This window comes from Thamnophis sirtalis, unplaced genomic scaffold, assembly GCF_051295495.1.
Source record: "Thamnophis sirtalis isolate CommonGarterSnake01/CBP01778 unplaced genomic scaffold, rThaSir2_p1.2 scaffold_8, whole genome shotgun sequence".
Taxonomy (NCBI): Eukaryota; Metazoa; Chordata; class Lepidosauria; order Squamata; family Natricidae; genus Thamnophis; species Thamnophis sirtalis.
This window is the reverse complement of record NW_028261388.1, coordinates 70,103,091-70,123,186: the sequence shown is the minus strand read 5'-3', so window position 1 is coordinate 70,123,186 and position 20,096 is coordinate 70,103,091. Positions and strand designations below refer to the sequence as shown.

Sequence of the window (20,096 nt, the reverse complement as noted above, 5' to 3'; positions counted from 1 at the left end):
ATGGTACAAAGAAGATTTATCTGAACCATCAAAATGTGATGCAGTCTTGTTTTAACTTACTCCTTTTCTCCACGTTTTGCTTTTTGTGTGTTAGAAATGTGTTACTTTTATTTTAGAAAGAAACAAATCAGTATTTCAGGATATAATGGAAATTATCTCACTTTAATCTGGCTTCTTTGCCAAGACACCCTGGTTATAGCTGCTGCATTAGTGTTAGTGCCTGTGTCCACTTTCATTAAACTGGAGATGAAGATGAAGCAGGGACCAATATAATTTAATCTCTTAATCATTTTAAGAGATGCATTGAAAAACAATCCTGCAGAGAGTGGGGTTTTTTTTTGGTAAGTAAAGCAATGGGAGATTTGACTTGTTTTATTAGGAGTTAATGGCATTTCCCTCCCCTTCTTAATTTCAACCATGCAATGTAGTCTGGATATTTCATTTTTTTAGCCAGAGTGAGGGGGATATTTTACATTTGACAAAAAAGGGAAGATGTCAGCTCTTGAAGAAAAGGAATATATTTCATGGTAAAATGCTTCCTCGCAAGACACACTCCTGTGCTCCTGTGACAAATATACATATGTATCTCCCATAATGTGCTCGGTTTTATAATGCAGGCATGCTTAATTCTGTTGTAGCTGGATTCTCTTTTATTTGGGGTGTGGGATGAGTTTTACCCATTATTTAATTTAACTTTATTCTATGCCCATACTGAACATGTATTTGGAGTCCTATCTGAAATGCGGTGGGGAAGGCATCTTTGATTTCTCTGCAAATAATTTCACCCTTTGCCATTTAATATCCAGTAATATGTCAGTTAAAAATTTATGTTGGAAAGAGCATGTTGATATGGCAAATATCTCCAAGCTAGCAAAATTTCATCACCAGGATCTGCACTTTTGTCTGTTTTGTGACAAATCCATGTAGTTTCATGTTCACATGGTATCAAGGTGTACAGAACTGTAATTGGTAGTAACCATCCCTTATCAACTTTCCATAGATACATCTTAGCCTGTTCACTTTGATTCTGCAGATTGGATTGTTATAAGAAGAGAAGTTAATCATATCTACACTTGATCTTTACTCCTCTGATAGAATTGAGAAGGCTGAATTGGAACTCTATACCTGCAGAACAGAAATTATTCATGCTTTGTTAGGAAAAAATGAGGCTTTCAACTGAACTGAAAATGGCAGTTACACATTTTTCAAAGACAAAGGAAAATTATTCCCCTTCTGCTTCCAATGTAAACAGCTTTCACTGAGCTTTGAAAACATGATGCATTGGCTCAGTTTCAAACCTTCTGAATGAAATGATCTGGGATCTCTTTCAGTCACAAGGAAATGAGAATCCCAACAATTGGATTCATTTAGATTTTTCTGGAGATGGAAACTGAGCTTGGGTAGGCAACCTGTAGCTCCACAGTGGCACCTACCACCTGAACCCCTTTTACAATTCCATGGAATCTGTAGCTGTATTTAGTGGCAGTTTCCAAACATGTGGGAAGTATGCAGAAACTGCAGCATAAGCCCTAAAACAGGTTTAATCAAGTTTTTAACAGCAATGATCGCACACCGACACACCCCTCAAAAAAGAAAAGTGTTTGTTTGCATGTGTCATGTTTGGAGTTCAATCATGAAGTTGATTAGGTGGCTTTGTGCTGTCATAATTCTTTATTTTCTATTCAATTTCACTATACTCTTCTGATGAAGAACTGAACAATCCATGTCTCCCTAAGGAACCTGGAGGCAGATACTATATAAATGATAAGTAGTCTAATTTCAGGTGAAGTTCGAGTCCTTTATTGGTTGTGACATTATGTAGTGTCGGGCTTTTATTTTTAACTCTGACTATTGCTGGTAATAATAATGTTTGAATTAACAATTTCAGAATGCTGTCCATAGAATTTGAAATAAATATTTTTCAAACAGAATATTCTGGGGAAAACATATATTTCAGCTTTCCGCAAAGAAGTGCTAGTTTCCAACATTCTTGGTCAGCTTGATGGTACTTGTCAGGATCCAAGAGCCTTGTTCTTGAGCCACTCCATTACTCCGCTTCTTGTTGGCCAAGGGAATAGAAAGAATGAGGTGTTCTTTGACACCTCATTCTTGAAGCTGGACATAGTATAGATGCCTGATTTGCTTTCCTCCCATTCAACCTCCTCCCCGGGTCTGTCCTATGATTCAGAAACTTACCATCAACCAAGAAGGGAAAACCATCTGGTCGTTGTTCATTTCAGATATTGAGGGGGAGAAAAGCATGGGACCCAGAGATCAACGGGTTGAATTTCAAATGAAGACAATCATTACAAGTAAATTCTAGTTGGCCAGCTGGTGAGATGCTTATTTTTTTTAAATATACACAGGAATAATTTTTGTATGGCAACATTTCTCTAGTTAACAACCAATTTTATTTTTCATCACCCTCATTGCCATTGTCACTTGATTTTCCTTCCTTAGTTTGCTTTTCTAACTTTTGATTGCTCTCCTTTCCAATTACCTTCCATTTTCTATTTTAGTAACAGTTATAACAACATAGTCACAGTAGGTTTGTTTTATTTTGTTTTTACTTAATCCTCTTCTGTTTATCCCTCTGCAAATCACTCTACTTATTAATTTTTAAAACTATGTAATATTGTTTTCTTCCTGATTTTGTCCTTTTAAGCGATATTCTTCCCTGAAGCAAAGGCACACTAGACTTTCTGAAACATCTCTAGAGAAAATCTTTAAAGTTATAATTCTCAATGCTCAAAAAGTTTCTTCAAAGGATTCAGAACTAAAAAGGTTGGGCCATGCATGAGGCAGGGAAATTGGACCAATATGTAAATAGCTAAATATATTTGCATCTGATAAGTACTTGAAAGGGACACTACTAGCAAATCCAAAGGTTATATGTTATACTGTAATATTGAAAAATTATCCCTGAGAATGATAATGCCAAATATTCTCTCCACACACTCACAAACACCATTGCCAAGAAAACTGCATGGATGGAGATTTGTTCAATTAAATGGAAATATATTACTGTCCTGATAAATGAACATTATTTAAAACACTGTCATAAGATTATGCATTTACCATTACCATTACATGTAAGAACTATAATGACAGATAACTGCAAACTCCTGCAGAGTATGTCTATAGCAAAATTAAAGACTGTAAATGGATTTTAATCTTGTGTATGAAGTTCAGGCTAGAATCAGAACAGAGCTGGAAAGAACCTTGGAGGTCTTCTAGTCCAGTGTTTTTCAACCTTTTTTGTGCAAAGGCACACTTTTTTCATGAAAAAAATCACGAGGCACACCACCATTAGAAAATGTTAAAAATTTTAAACTCTGTGCCTATATTCAATATAGGCGGGTGTTTTTCCCACAGCACACCTTACACTATGTCACGGCACACTAGTGTGCCGCGGCACAGTGGTTGAAAAACACTGTTCTAGTCCACCTCCCTGCTCAAGCAGGAGTTCCTATACCATTTCAGACAAGTGGCTGTCCAGTCTCTTAAAAACTTCCAATGATGAAGCACCCACAACTTCTGAAGGCAATCTGTTCCACTGGTTATTTGTCCTCATTGTTAGGAAGTTTCTCCTTAATTGTAGATTGCTTCTCTCCTTGATTAGTTTCTATCCATTGTTTCTTGTCCTGCCCTCTGATACTTTGGTAAATAAGTTGATCCCCTCCTCTTAGTGGTAGCCTCTCAAATTCTGGAATACTGCTATCATGTCCCCCCCCTCCCCAGTCCTTTTCTCTAGACTAGCAAACTCAAATCCTGCAACTGTTCTTGATATGTTTTTTCCCATGTTTTAGACCTCTGTTCTAATATCCAGGTTTGCATGGTCATATAAGAAATGGAAAAGAATAAAGATTCAGTTCTACTTCCTTTCTCCCACTTTTCCCGACAACCATTCCCTGCCAGAAAAAAAGGAGGTGGTAAAACTCTATATATATGATTTTAATTGCTCCATGTATAGCATGTTAAATTAGAAAAGTGCAGCAGAAAACAGTAAATATTGAATTATTTAAAAGTTAAAAAATTAGCTTTATTTGACCTCTAATGATTTGGAAATGGGATATGGTTCACTGTTAGTTAAAAAAAGATGTGCAAAAGCAATTCTTCTGTCTGATTGGCCCTCCTACCAAAGATCACGGCTGCCAGAAGTGTCCTTGGGATATTTTTTATTGCTTTTCTGCAGAGCTGCGAAGATGGTATTGTGTGAATGAAGCATTTAAAGTATGATTTTTAGTATAAGTAGTCCCTGGTTAATGATGCCTTGTTTAGAGACCTTTGAAAGTTACAACGGAGCTGAAAAAGTAACTTTACAACCAGTCCTCGAACTTACAACCATTGAAGTGTTCTTCAGTCACATAATCATCACTTCCACACCTCACTGCCAGCTTCCAAAAGCAGAATCAATAGTAAAATCATAAGTTGCAGTTTATGTCTTGTTTAATGACCATGGGTAATCGATTCACTTAACAAGCAAGGTGGAAGTGAGTTGTCAACCCTGAAGCTGGCCTGACTGAAGCCATTTTTTTACCGCTTCAGTGTTTTCACACTGGAGCTAAGGGATAGGGAGGGGGGAATTGTGATAGAGGGGCCCTTGTAGCCAAAACAAAATATTTTCTCTTTGGAACCAAGGACATTCTCACACCTGGTTGGAGGAAGGTGGAGTGATGCTACCCGGCTACCAGACTGCACCGTGATTGGACAGTGTGACTGATTGTTTTGAAAAAGTAAAAAAAAAAACTTTTAGTTAGATGAAAACCAATGGAGGCTTCAGAGTTGGTTTTCACCAGATATATGCCAATATGATATTTCCAATAAAGCTATTCTTTGAGGAATCTACCTGCCTCAGAGTTTTGTTTGCTATGGATCTATTACTTGAAACTCTGACATGAGGTCTTAAGTCCATTGCACTGATGTATTCTCTTCCAACTACAATGCCACATTGCAAGAGAGTTGCTGGTCTCAGTTGTGGTCATTAAGTGAGGACTAACTATACTGTCATTTTTAAAAAAATATGGATTGGTAATTTGATTATACAGATATGGAATCTGTGGACTTACATTTTAATTTCATATTAGTTGAAACTGCACAGAGTCTTGGAAGTTGAATGACACATAAATTTATGTAAATCAATTACTCTCTGGCACATTCTTGTTAGAATTTGGAAAAGGCTGGGACTGAAAATTTGGAAAGCTGCTTATTGGCTTAAATCAAGTTAGCACAACTTGTAAAAATGAAAGGGCCAGACTGATACCTTAAAAATAATCACAGGCCACAATCTGCTGGCATGCCCATCTGCTATTTGGGGGCCAGAGGTGGGTTCCTACCAGTTCGCACCTATTCGGTAGAACCGGTTCGTCAAATCTACCGAACCGGTTAGAAGAGGTTCCACCAGTGGACCCGGAAAGCAGGCCACACCTACAGAAGAGGTTCCAAAAAATTTTGAAACCCACCACTGGTGGGTGTGTAATGTCCCGCAGTTACCTACGCATTAATAATCTAGTAATATTTCCTTATACATTTTAGGGACCTTTCCTTACATAATTGGTGTTTTCTTTCATACTTTTGGATTTCTAATTTCTGTTTCCATTAGTTGGCAATTGCTAAAATCAATCCCACGTGAAAAAGTATTCAAAGCCTTCTTGATTTTAATTGTCTATTTATTCCTGCACATTGTAATATTTATTCATTTACGTATCTCTGTTTTTCCACTGTTGTACAAGCACAATTCCAGCAGCTGCTAATATGTGTAAAATTAGATCTATATTATACTCCCTTTCAAATAGCCAACAAAATATTTCTGGTTTTAATTCCATATCTTGCTTTAAGATTGCTTCTAACCACTAACTTCTGAATAGCTACTTGGACCGATCTAAGTACTAATTCATAATTTCATATCCGGTCACATGGGCAGCAAGCCACTCCCATCCGGTCACATGGGTGGCAAGCCACTCCCACAAAGGAGGTCACACCCACAGAGTAGGTTCCAACAATTTTTGAAACCCACCACTGTTGGGGGATAGCAATGCAGTGGGATGATGGAGCTGGCTGGGCCTGTGAGGCCTGGAGGCCTGGGAGGTGCTCAGCAATGTGTCTTTAGAGCTACAAGTGGCTACAAAGCCAATGATGACAGGGGGTCCTAATTGGAAGCAGTGACATTTGGTGGCAGTGTATTGATTATTTTTCAAATATTGGTGGGCCACACATTATATAGTCTGGCTTAGGCAAAATGAATGAATGAATGAATGAATGAATGAATGATCCTGACAAAATGGTGATCGATTATGAAGGCTGCTAACTTCAGAGTTTCTCTTGCGGTATAGAATCAAAAGCCACCTTTAGATCTATGAAAGAGATATACAGGGCTTTCATTACAAAGAATTAATTTTGCCGGATATCTTAAGCTAAATCCAACATGGTAGGTGTCAGTGTTAGCCTCTCTTTCACCTCTATGAATCATTCTACAAAGAGACAGAGATTACAGAGAGAGAGAGAGAGATCCCATGTTGGGGTCAAAAATGAGAGGGGATGTGTTCAAAATGAGCTATTCAGCTCTGCCTCATGGTCGTGGCATACTCATACTTAATTTTCCCGGGTATATAAATAGTATTGATGGGGGGGAGGGGTTGTTATTTAAAACTACATTGTAATTTGAGTCTTCTGCTCCCATCTTCTGTTATCCTTTTTGTGCCTTTTCATTTTCTTATATTTATTCCACTGTGTGATGCTTTAAGGATGCTTTGCACCATTTTAGTTCCTTTTATGTTGTGCGTTATTATCATTCTGATTTTGTTTTGTTTGTGCTCTATATTTCTCTGAGATAAAGAAACTACAGCATTTTAAGAATAATATAAATGTATATGTGTATTAAAATGTATTATTTAGAGAAAATGAAGGGGCAGCATGAATATTTTAAGATCAATAGTGTGTGAATATAAATGATCCCCCATTTTAAAAGTGGCATTAAAAATGGGAAGCAGTGAGCATATGTGAAATTAAATAGACTGACAATAGCTTAAGTCCTCTGTCAAACATATATATGAAATTGCCTGACCAAAAATATTGGGGTAGTGTTATTTTCAGTAGAGAAGCGAGTCAGGCTGCAGCTGCTATGTTGATCTTGACCAGGTTTAGTGAGCCAGATGAGTTATATAAGTTCATCCTGCCCCTCAGCTAGATTGCCGAGTTCTTTGTTCCATAAATAGTATGGAGTTTTTGCAGACAAAATTAACTATAATGTATTTTTAAAAACCACTATTCTGACTGTATAAATAATAAGACATGTAATAAGGCTGGTAGCTTTGAGATATATTAAGAAGAAAATGGGTTGGTCTCAACAGCAATGTTATGGAAATGAAAAGCAAGACAAGTAAAGTACAAAAATAAATTATTTTTTTAAAGTGATGAGCAAGCAGGGTCTTGGACCAACTTCTCTCATCCTCTTAGAGCAGTGTTTCTCAACCTTGGCAACTTGAAGATGTCTGGACTTCAACTTCCAGAATTCCCCAGCCAGCATTCGCTGGCTGGGGAATTCTGGGAGTTGAAGTCCAGACATCTTCAAGTTGCCAAGGTTGAGAAACACTGTCTTAGAGCTTTGAGATCTGACGCAATTGAAGAATTATTTCAAGAAGGCTTCCTTCAACGAAAGAAGATAAAGGGGAAGAAGAATGAATTAAAGTCTATGGAGATTCTCAGTCATCTAGGTCATTGTTGTCCAAAGATGCTTTTTTCTAAAAGGCAACTGGACTTTCTTGTTTTTTTTCCCTTTGAGAAAGTTTCACTTCTTAGCCAAGAAGCTTCTTTAGTTCTGAAGTTCTCTGAAGAGAACTGCAGAAGCTTCTTGGGTGAAAAGTGCAATGTTTTCAAAGAAAAAAAACATCAAAGTCTAGTTGCCTAGTGGGAAAAAGCACCTTTGGGACAAGAATGAATTAAATCAGGTCAGAGTACCTTCCACTAATACTACCCAGAACCATTCACATGGCAGTTAAGGGTTGCAAATCTGATTGTTAGAAATTACTATATGTGGTCCTCAACGTATGACTATAAAGGAGCCTGTTCATCGTGGCCTTAAATTGTGACACTTGTACACCAATTTTATAACTTTTTGCCATGGTCATTAAGGAAATGACATGTTGTAAAATGACGACTGTGGTCATTAAGTAAACTAATGGGTGACTATTGGCCAGTTTTGCTAAAAGCCAGAAGTAAATACCAGTTTTTGGCAAAACTGTCATAAACACATTCACATGACAGCATGATGCTGTAAACGGTTGTAAATGCAGGCCAGTTGCCAAGTATCTGACAGTAGTCATGTGACCACAGGGGGGAAAGCCACTGGAACCAGGGCATAAGTACTCCCAGGGAGGTCCATCATGACTTCAGTCGCTAGGTGACCAGTCATAAGTCAAGGACGACCTGTACAATAATTGTAGTTTGACCCTATCCATTAACTTGTGCTGTATTTTATTCTAGGAATGGACATAAATTGAACTGGATGAATGAAGGAAAAGCGACATGATTAATTGAATGAAAAGGAATTCTGATATGCAAATCTTATGTTTGAGAAATGAGATTTGCCTTTATGATATACAAGATTATGACTAAAGGAACTTCATTTTTTCCTTATATTTCATTTTAGTTTTTTTTTTAAGTTCTGCATACTTATATCAGCACAGGAGTCCCCTCTCCCCCTTTAAACTTCTTCTGTGGCAGCACATCAGAAAGGATGACCCTACAATATCCTGTCAATTGGACATTCCAGAAGCAAAACAAAAAACAGCCCCTTTCTACAGACAGATGGGACTTTTCTGGCATTCCAAAATACATTTTTGTTCGTGATGGCACAACTTCATAGCTCTCCAAAGGATAAGCTATAAACAAATCGTGCTCTTCCCACTGTTCCTTTCAGTAAACCAAGTCAAGGACTTTGAGATATAAAATATAAGTCAAATGTTCATAGGAATTAGTGTTTCCAAGCCTCCAGCCTCTAGGTGGCAGTGTTACTTCTTTTTCTCCTGCTTTTAGCCCTTTCTTTGTTCCGAGCTTTGGAGAAAACTTTTTTAAAAGGTAAAAATCCACCCGAACGTTACAAAAAGAAGGAGATTTTTGCTCCGCAAATACAAAAAGTGAGGAAAAATAGAAGAAGAAGGAAGAAAGAGACCAGTCCAATTTAAAAAAGTAAGAGGCATTTGTAGGAATTCCATCCAAAAAAAGAAAACAAAGTTAAGAAAAGAAAGATAACACTCTAATTTTAATACAGGTTTAACCCGCCACTTACTCTCTTCTGTCTTCAATTTTAATTTTGCTCTAAATCTTTTTGGGTGTTCTCTTCCCCAATAGTAAAGTTTATCTCACCAATTTCGACACACTCTCTCTCCTACTCTGCTTCCGTTTCAGGGGTCTGTCCCAACCTTGTGTAGCCTCAATGGCTGCTTCTCTTGGAGCCGGAGGAAAGAGCTTCTCCTGGATCAATCAGGGGCTTTGCAATGCCCCTGAGATCAGCAGGACATGCCCTTCTCTATCACCGTCTCTTCAGGATGGTTTACCGTCTCTTCGGTCCAAAAGGACCGTCCAGCAAGAGAAATCAACAGCAATCCTGGAGCACCAAGATTGCATGTCATGTTGTAGCGACATCAGCCCCGCCTCCCAAACTGCTAATAAATATTTTAGAAATACAATAGGATAATTGGCAGTAGTGGCTTTGCTGGAGGCAAAAAAAGCCTCTCAGAGTCACTTAAGTGGAATAACTTATAAGCCTAATAGAACAACCTAAGCAAAATTTTTGATACGGTGCAAGTAAATTTGGGGAAAATATTTCGGTTAAAAATCTGGTTTTCTCCAATTTTGGATGTATTAAAATGCAGTATTGCCTGGGGGTGTGGCCTGAATTCCAGCAACAGGATGTGATCTCCGGAGGGCTCTCTGAAGAACCGTCAGATTCCTGCTTTATCAGGGGAGGGGTGACCTGTAACCCCACCATAGCTGTCCTGGAGAGACAGTGAAGAGGGGGGGTGCAGGTGGGTGTGGATGGGGAACCCGCAACTCCACTAAAACACCTGCTTTTGCCTTGGACCCAAAGCAAGAAAGGTAGCCAACGTGAGCTATCACAGCTGGAAGGCCAGATAAAGTACGGGAATAAACATGCGTGGCACGACAAAACCGCACTCGACTAAAGCGCGCCCGATTAAACCGCGTCACTGACGTCATCAACAGGGTGACAACAGCGAGCGCGGAGAAAGAAGGGCGCTTTAAATAGCGCTTTGAAAGCAAGCCGATTCAAGTTAAGGTAAGGGTTAGGGTTAGGGTTAGGTTTAGGGTTAGGTTAAGGGTTAGGGTTAGGGTTAGGTTAAGGGTTAGGATTAGGTTTAGGGTTAGGTTAAGGGTTAGGGTTAGGTTTAGCGTTAGGTTAAGGGTTAGGTTTAGGGTTAGGTTTAGGGTTAGGTTAAGGGTTAGGTTTAGGGTTAGGTTTAGGATTAAGTTTAGGGGGGTTAGGTTTAGGGTTAGGTTTAGGGTTAGGTTAAGGGTTAGGTTTAGGGTTAGGTTTAGGATTAAGTTTAGGGGGGTTAGGTTTAGGTTTAGGGGTTAATTTTAGGTTTAGCGTTTACAGCGTGCTTTTTTCTCCGTGCTGTTGTCGCGCTGTGATGACGTCAGCTACGCAGTTTTGTCGAGTGCCCTTTAGTCGAACACGGTTTTGTAGTGGAACCTAAACATGGACAGCGTCTGGGTGAGATAATAAGAGTGCTTGAAAGTGCAACATTCCTGTAAACTAACTTTTAAACCTCCGGTTAAAGCTTTTTAAAGAGAAAGTGGCAAAAGAAAGAGGGGCAGCAGACATTACAAAGCTCTCACTTCCTCGGGTCAGCAGCAAACGGACAGAGCCATTAGCTAGAAGAAAGGAAGTGATAGATCTTGAGAACTGTTTAAGGATGTTAGAAAGCGAATCGGAAGCCATTGGTGTTTAACTTGCACTCTATGCCTATGATTTTCTTGGTAACTTGGTGACTTTTGAGAATTGCTTAGATTCACTTGGAACTTAAAAGAAAATATGTTGAATTAATTATCCTCATTGCTGTTTAGTAGCAAACAGTACCCGGTAAAAGCTGCCTAAGAAGAGTTGACCTTGAAACATTGTGGATAATAATGAATTGATAAAAGTCCTCTAAAAGAAAGAAATAAGACCAGCTGTGTAAACATTGTCGTGCCTTCCCTTGCTACATTATAATGGGCTGTTGAGACTGCCATCCTGTTAGTGTGTGCCTCCACCTGCTGCCTAAAAAGGGGGGGGGGGGAATTGGGATAACTCAGACAACTCATACCAAAGGTTTCCCTTTTTTTCTTTTTGTTTATTTGCCTACTTTGGGTCATTTTTTTACCTATCCAACTTTTATCTTTTTATCTTTTTTTACCTCTTGCAATGAGGTGTGGATTACCATCGTGGAATTAATTTTGTGGGTTTTTTTCTCCCCCATTTTTTTTGGGGTGTGTGTGGAGCGATTGGATTAAGGTAGCAAGAACCTGAAGACAGGGCCCAAGAACAGGAGTCGGTTTATTGGAGGCTGATGCTTGGGCCGGTGCGGGTGACTCCAGGACTACAATTAATTTATTAACCTATTTTTTGAATTACAAAACTTGATTGCAAATTACATATAACAATGTCAGATCCAAATACCAAGATGAAGAAAATAACATCATATACCTCTGCAAGAGCTACCCCACCTGGTTCAGTGACACAGAAACCAGCAGGCACAGGAACACAACAAGACAAAGCTGTTTTGGAGCTAAAAAAATATATTGCAAGACATACATACAGATATCAAGGAGCACATAAACAGAGTAGAAGAGTAAGTCAGTAAAGTGGAAGACAAATTGAAAGAAGTCAAGGAAATGATGGGGAAAAATGAATAAAGACTGCAGAAGGTGGAAGAAAAGGCAGAGATAACAGAGAAAAAAGTGGAGGAGATGGATTATAGGCTGACAACATTTGATAAAAAACAGGAAGGAGCCAACATATTGGGGGAGATGGAAAGATCTGAATTCTATCTAAGATTCCAGAACATAGAAGAGGAGAAAGGAGAGAATTTAGCAGAGAAGATCGCAGAAATTCTCTCAGCGGCTACAGAAATGAGTAAGGAATATATTCTAGGCAGAATGGATGAGACTTTTAGAGTATATACAAGATATACAATGAGAAACAACTTGCCCAGAGAGGTACATGTAGGATTTGTCAAAAAAACTCCTAAAAAATGAAATATTGCAAGAAGTGCCACAATAAAATACAAATCTAGAGAGATAATAATATTGAAGCAAGTTCCAAGGAAGGTCAGAGAAATAAGAAAGGAGTATCACTTTTTGATTAAAAGTCTGATTAAAGAAGGAGTGAGTTTTAGATGGCTTGTTCCAGAAGGATTTTGGTAAACTGGTACAAACTACAGACTAGATATACTAGAAAAAGCAGAATTATTTTATGAACAAAATATAGCAGCACAGGAGGGAACTCTGGTAAGAGAAAAGGAGGGAGCCAAATGCCAGGAAGCTAAGGGGAAAGATCAAAGAGAGATGAAGAAAAAACAGGAGAGGAAGCAAGAAAAAGAGAAGGAGCAAGGACCAAAGAGACAAAGGAGAAGAGGGAGTTAAGAATGACTAGATCAACTAAACCTATAAACCAATGACATGGAGGAAGAAATAAAAGTAATCTCCATTAATATAATCAGATTAAATTCGGCAACAAAAAGAAGAACATTCAATAAATTAGAGAAATTGAAATTGGACATTATATGCTTACAGGAAGCACATATTAGAAAGCAATAAAGAAATTTTTTGGAACAGGCAAAACTTGGTAATTTATATATGACCCCGGCTGACCAAAGCAAAAAGGGAATAGCATTATATATTAGAAACACAATACAATCAAATACAATTTTTGAAGATGGGGAGGGGAGAATAATGAAAGTGGAAATAACGATGAACATGAGAAAGATATTATTAGTGGCAATATACGATCCAAACAACAAACAAGAAGAATTTTTTGGGAAACTACACAAAAAGAAAACAGAATATAACTATGAAGATATATATATACTAGGAGACTTCAATGCAATCGTAAATAATGAAATAGACTATAAATCTACAAAGATGAACAAGAATCCGAGAAAAATTCTACCCAAAACATTTTTCATGATGGAAGAATTAAACTTGCAAGTTCTTTGGAGAATAAGACACCCGAAAGAAAGAAAATATACATTCTACTTAAATAAGACATTTATCGTGGTCAAGAATTGATATCATGTGGTTGTCAACAGAGCTAACGCTCAAAATAACTAAGATAGACATAGATATAAGCACTTGGGCAGATCATAATCCAACAACAACAATTCCTCTGGAAGGGACAGAGGAAAAAGGGGAGACGGACTTTAAATTCAAGAATATTGAAAGAAAAAAGTTTCCAGCAATATATGGAAAAAGAATTGACATATTTCTTCCAGTAAAATAGAAAGGAAGACACATCATTACAGAACATAGGGAACACTTGCAAAGCATATATCAGAGGCCTTGCAATGACATACTTAGGGAAAAAGAATAGACAGAACAGACAAATTCAAAAGAAGTTCAAGTCAGAGTACAAAAGTCTGGAGACGGAGCTGCAGAAAAACCCACAAAATAAAAAATTAAAAAATATGATGGAACTGCAAAAACATAAATTGAACTTAATAGAAAACGAGAACTTGGCAAATAAACTAAAATCGGCAAAAAAAAAAACTTCTTTGAAAATGCAAATAAACCAGGACCTTGGCTGGCTTACAAGATGAAAAAGGAAAGAGAAAAAAGACTGATAAGTCAACTGGTGGATGAAGAAGGGAATATACATTTAAATGAAAAAAGAGAACAATAATTGAGAACTTCTACAATAAGTTGTATCAGCATGAGAGAGTTCCAGAAGGGAAAATGAGACAATATTTAGAGAAAACTAGAATAAACCAAAATCCCAGAAAAAATTAAGAAGGCACTAGAAGAAAGAATTACAATGATGGAGGTAACAGAAGGCATCAAAAGGCAAAAAAAGAGGAAAACACCAGGACCAGATGGATTACCGGCAGAACTGTACCAAACACTACAAGAAGTATTAAGCAATGTAATGTTGGAACTATTCAATGACTTATTAAGAGAGGCAAAAATGCCAGAAACATGAACGGAGGCATATATAATGCTTATACTAAAAGAAGAGTCAGATCCACAACAAGTAAAGAACTACAGACCTATTTCACTATTAAATGTGGATTATAAAATGTTTGCATCAATAATGGCAGAAAGAATGAAGAGACTTTTAAATGAATGTATACACATAGACCAAAAGGGATTTCTTCCCAAGAGACAGATCAGAGACAATATGCGGATTGTATTGAATACGCTAGAATACTATGAAGCCCACCCAGAAAAACAAATGGTGTTGTTGTTTCTGGACACTCAAAAGGCCTTTGATAATGTGAACTGGCAATTCATGATAATGCAACTTCAAATGATGGGATTTGGTGAGGGATTTATAAATATGATTAAAACTATATATAATAACCAATTGGCAAAGGTAATGGTAAATGGTGATATGACAGGAAAGATAGCGATTACAAAGGGAACTGGACAAGGATGTCTACTATCGCCATTATTATTTATAGTGACACTAGAGATTTTGAATAGAAATACGACAAAATAAAGAGGTAAAAGGTGTGAGGGTCAAGAAAGAAGGGTATAAATTACAAGCGTTTGCGGATGATTTGGTGTTTATTATGGAGGATCCAATAGAAATAGGGCCAAAACTAGTTGAAATAATAGAAGAATATGGAGAAGTAGCGGGCTTGAAGATTAATAAAGGTAAAACAAAAATTCTGGTAAAAAAATATGACATAAAAACAGAAAAAGGAATTGATGGGGAATCTGGACATACAAGTGGTACCCAAAAAGTGAAATATTTGGGTATTCAATTGACATCAAGATGTGGAACACTAAAGGAGGATAACTTATAAGGAGTGAAAACAAATAGAAATAGACTTGGAAAGATGGGAAAATCTACAATTATCACTGATGGGAAGAATAGCAGTAGTAGAGATGACTATATTACCAAGATTGTTATACCTATTCCAAACAATACCGATAAAACTAGAGAAAAAATTCTTTGAAAGTATGAACAAAATAGTGGGGAAATATATATGGCAGGGGGAAAAAAGCAAGAATTAATATAAAAATGTTGCAAGATGCAAGGATTTGAGGTGGATTTGGATTACCAAACTGGGAATTGTACTATCAAGCAGTGGATCTAGCTTGGATGAAAGAATGGTTTTTACTGAGAAATACAAGATTATTGACACTGGAGGGGCCTGATTTGCAACTGGGTTAGCATACTTTTTTGTGGTATGATAAAAGTAGAGCACATGGCTATTTTCAAAGACATTATGTTAGGAATGGATTATTAACAATATGGGAAAGAGTGAAAGGGAAACATTATTTAGAAATACCAATGTGGCTTTCAACAATGGAAGCATTGACACATTCAAATATAAGTAGTACGAAAATTATTATTAGATACAAAGATATCTTAACAGAAAGAAGGAACTAAAAAGACAAGAATTAGAAAAGCAAGGGATTGATATAGGTTGGTTTTCACAATTGCAAATACAATCAAGATATGAAAAAGATAAAAGGGAGTATGGTTTTAACTTAGGAAGTTCGGAGTTGGATAAGATACTTATGGGAACGGGAGAAAGAAAAATCAAGGAATTCTATAGCTATCTATTAAGAACTATGCTAGAAGAAGAAGTGGTAAAAGTTACAATGTTAACTTGGGCAAAGAATTTTGGCCATGCGATTGAACTAGAAAAGTGGCAACAACTATGGGAAAGAAATTATAAATTAACCATGTCAACAGCTTACAAAGAAAACTTATACAAAATGTTTTACAGATGGCACATGTCATTGGGAAAATTAGCAAAGATGTTTAAAGACCAGTCAGCGAAATGTTGGAAATGTCAACAAGCAATACTATCATATGTGGTGGACATGTGCAGAAGCAAGGAAATATTGGACTAAAATAAGAGTATGGTTAAAGAAAATGTTACAACAAGAAATAGAATTTAGACCAGAGATATTTCTACTAGGTATTATCCCAGAGAAATTCAAGAAAGAGGATACTTATTTGATACATGTATCTACAGCAGGGAGAATTGTATTTGCCCAAAATTGGAAATTAAATAAGCAACCAACAGACGAAGAGATAATAAAAAAGATATTAGATTGTGCTCTGCAGAGATGAATAGGTTGACAATGAAAATAAAGGATAAAGAGGAATCGGAGTACTTCAAGACATGGGGAAGATTCTATGACTGGCTAGAGAAAGCAAACTAGAAAAGAAAGTAGGGAGAAGATAAAGTACCCAGATTACGCACTATTAAATGGAAAAGTGGGGGGGGGAGAAGGGGAAAACAGAAAAGAAAATATTAAACATATAAGTATATATTCAAGAACGAGATATAAAGGGGGGGAACATACCTAGGGTAGATTAGTGAAGATAAGGAAATAAGAAATTATGCTAAATTATATTTGGGCTGACAGAAATACCATCCCAAGGAAACATAAACTGAATTTTGAAATACACACCAACAATAATAGAAAAAGAAAGGTAGAGAGAAGGAGAGAAAGAAAGGAAGATGAGGGAAATAAGAAAGAGAGAAGGAGAGAAGGATGGAAGGGGGAGAAAGAGAAGGAGAGAGGGAAGAGGGGGGAAGAGGAAGAGCAGGAGTAGGAGAAAGGTAAGGGAAGAAGAGAGGAGAAGAGAGGAGGAAGGAAGAAAGTAGAGAAGGGAGGGAGGGAGAAAAGAAAGGGAAAACAAGGAGCTGTTACAAAAGGAGGAAGGGATGGTAAATAAAGCAACCCAAATTGTACATTATAACTTATTAAATGAAATAATAAATGTATAAGTATGATAAATGTAAAGAAGAATATCAATTATGTGAATGTATATCTAAAATGGTATGTAAGAGAATAAAAAAATAAAAATTCTTTGGAAAAAAATGCAGTATTGCCTTAGTAGAATTTCTTCATCTATTAAGGTATCATAAGAACACACCTTTTTTAAAATTCATTAAAAATGTATTTTATTTATTTAAAAAATGTTAAGACTCTACAATGACTCTGGGTCCCAAATGCCAATGTCTGGAAGAAAAACAATCATTGTGCAACAATCAAACTCAGAATCTCCCAATCTAACCCAAGAGCCAGGTTTTCAGAGTTCTTGGAAGGTGACTAGGCTGGTAGAAAAGAGTGGGGAGTTGTGTTCAAGGGGGCAGGTGCTATGACAGAGAAGGCAATAACTTCATTTTAAATCCATTGGCCTCTCAATTAAATCCAGCTAATATTTTGGAATTAAATTGAGTGTCAGGGTTCTGACCAATGCCCTAATTAAATCATGAGCCTCGAGCCAAGCTTCAAAAGAAATCCAGTTATTTATTAGGAGCGTCATGTCGGCACGTTCAAAGTGAAGCCAACTCTGACCTCATTTAATTCATATCCAGGCTCTGACTCTGTTCCCCACTCCCCCCAAGATGTATCATCAGTCACATTCCCCAACGAAGCAATTTTGCAGGCTGTAGAAGTCCCTCCCTCCAGCCACTGTGGGTCTCCGTGGAGATGGCCTTGACATAGAGATGGCTGGAATGTGCTGTTATTTTGACTGAAGTGCAATACCCACACTGCAGCTATGAGGCTTGGTTCCCCATCACCCTGCCTATGGCAACTTGAGAGCAAGCCAGGAATGCTTCATGCGTTGACATTCGGCTCCCCACACTTTCTGAAGGCAACCTGTGCAAAGCAAAAATACCATATTTTTTGGAGTATAAGACACACCTTTTTTCCTCAGAAAAGAGGCTGAAAATCTGGGTGTGTCTTATACATTGAATACAGCAATTTTTTGCCTCCTGAAGCCCTGCCCTTTCACAAAAATGGCATACCCTTATGGAGGCTTTCAAAGAGCTCCTGGGGGCTGGGGAGGGCAAAAATGAGCAAAAAATTGGCCGTTTTTTGCTCCCCAGCAGCACTCTATAAGTCTCCATAAGGCTATGCATGCAAAAAAAATTTGACAAAAAGCGGGCCCATTTTCACGAAAAACTGGGTATTTTTTTGCTTATTTTGGGGGGGCCAACCCCCACTAGGAGCACTCTGCAAACCCACACAAGGCTATTCATGCCTTTTATTTGGGGGGGGAAAAACGGGCCCGTTTTCACAAAAAATGGTTTTGGGAGATTTGCAAAGTGCAAAAACTTTTTTTCCTTTCCTTTTGGAAAGCTCTTTAGTTAGAGCGATTGATGAGAATTACATTGATCAAGTGCTGTGCCAGCAGAAGCAAGTCTTAAGTGCTGCAGGTTGTCAGCAATTTCCTTCTCCACACATGGATTCCAGGTGTATTTACACCTGGAAACATCTACCTACCTACTCTCTCTCTCTCTACCTACCTATTGTATTTCTCTCTCTCTTTCTCTCTATCCCTCTACCTACCTACCTACCCTCTCTTTACCTACCTACCTACCTACCTACCTACTCTCTCTCTCTTCCTATCTACCTACTGTATTAATGTATTGTAATCAGTACAGGTATTGATTTCAGGGGTATGTATTTGTGCATTTCTTGTATTTCCCGGTGTGTCATTGCATACAGTTTGGGTTTGAGTAGTTTTGCCCCAGGGATGATTTAGATGGTGCAGTCCATCTCATGATTGGGGGGGGGGTGTAGGATGTCATACTTGGGCTCGCTGAACACTTCCATGAAGTCCTGATATTCTCTGGGGATCTGTTTGGTCTCTGCGGTTTTGTCAAAGGTGACTGCCAGTTGTTCTGGTGGGGCCATTGGGAGGATTTCCTGCGTCAACAATGTTTATATTTGCTGGTGTGGAGGGGGTTGGAATCCTCTTTCTATCCTCAGTCTCTGGTTGCCCCCTTGCCACCAGATGGCCAGGCCCCACTTGTCTAGCAAGGAGACAATTTTGGGGGCTATTACAAATTGAATTGCTTCCCAGTGATTCACTAGCTCTAGCTTCACTGGTTCGGTCAGGTGGGTGGCGTAGGCTCCCCGCAGTAGGGACCCATTGACCTGTTCGAACCTGATTGGGTGGGCCACTCTGTTCACTCTAATCCCCAGTTTTAGGACCGTAATTAGGTTAATCAAGTATCTAATGCAGTCTGAGTCTATTAGGGCTTGAAAAGTACCCCAGGTTCCTGTTTTTGGGAAGATGAAAGGTTGGATCGGTTTACTCACCATTGGGTCATTTTCACCTTCGTTTTCACTGTCATAGGGATTCATTGATTGGTCATCATCGGCTGGAGTCCCCCCCCCTTTGTCTGGGTGAGGAGGGACCTCTACGGCTTGGAGGGACGTGTCGTGGCACACCTGGGGCCTCGTTTTACTACTGTAAAAAAATGGTTGACACTTCCAACTTTGCAAGATTTTTTTTTCCATGAGAAGTTGGAAGGTCTGAACTATGGTTTTTTTTTATTGTAGTCCCACAGATTTTTTGCCCTGCACGGGCAGCGGAGAACGGAGCTGTCTCTCTCTCCCTCCCCCATCCCCCCCTCTCTGTCTTCAGTGCTCTCTCTCTTCCTACCTACTTATTGTATTTCTCCCTCTCCCTCCCTCCCTCCCTCCCTCCCTCTCTCCCTCTCTCTCTCTCTCTCTCTCCCTCCCTCCCTCCCTCTATCTACCTACCTATCTACTTTTTTTTAAATTTGCCTCTTCAAAACTTTGGTGCGTCTTATACTCTGGTGTGTCTTATATTCCGAAAAATACGGTAGTTAGGAGTACAGGTATTGATTTTAGAGGTGCGACTCTTGGCTTGGCTGGCTCTATGAACCCCCTTGCTAGGTTTTTATCTATGTATTTGTGCATTTCTTGTATTTCCCAGGGTGTCATGGTGTACAGTTTGGGGTTGGGTAGTTTTGCCCCGGAAATGATTTAGATGGTGCAGTGCATTTCATGATGGGGTCCAGTGATTGGTCATCATTGGCTGGAGTCCCCCCCCCCCTTTGTCTGGGTGGGGAGGGACCTCTACATCTTGG

The 20,096-nt window shown here is 38.4% G+C and overlaps 1 protein-coding gene across 1 annotated transcript in view; it reads left to right on the top strand.

The window, feature by feature from the left end:
* Positions 1-20,096, top strand: part of PSD2 (pleckstrin and Sec7 domain containing 2) — a 106,308-nt gene that overhangs the window by 1,022 nt on the left and 85,190 nt on the right. The gene's annotated exons all lie outside the window — the stretch shown is intronic.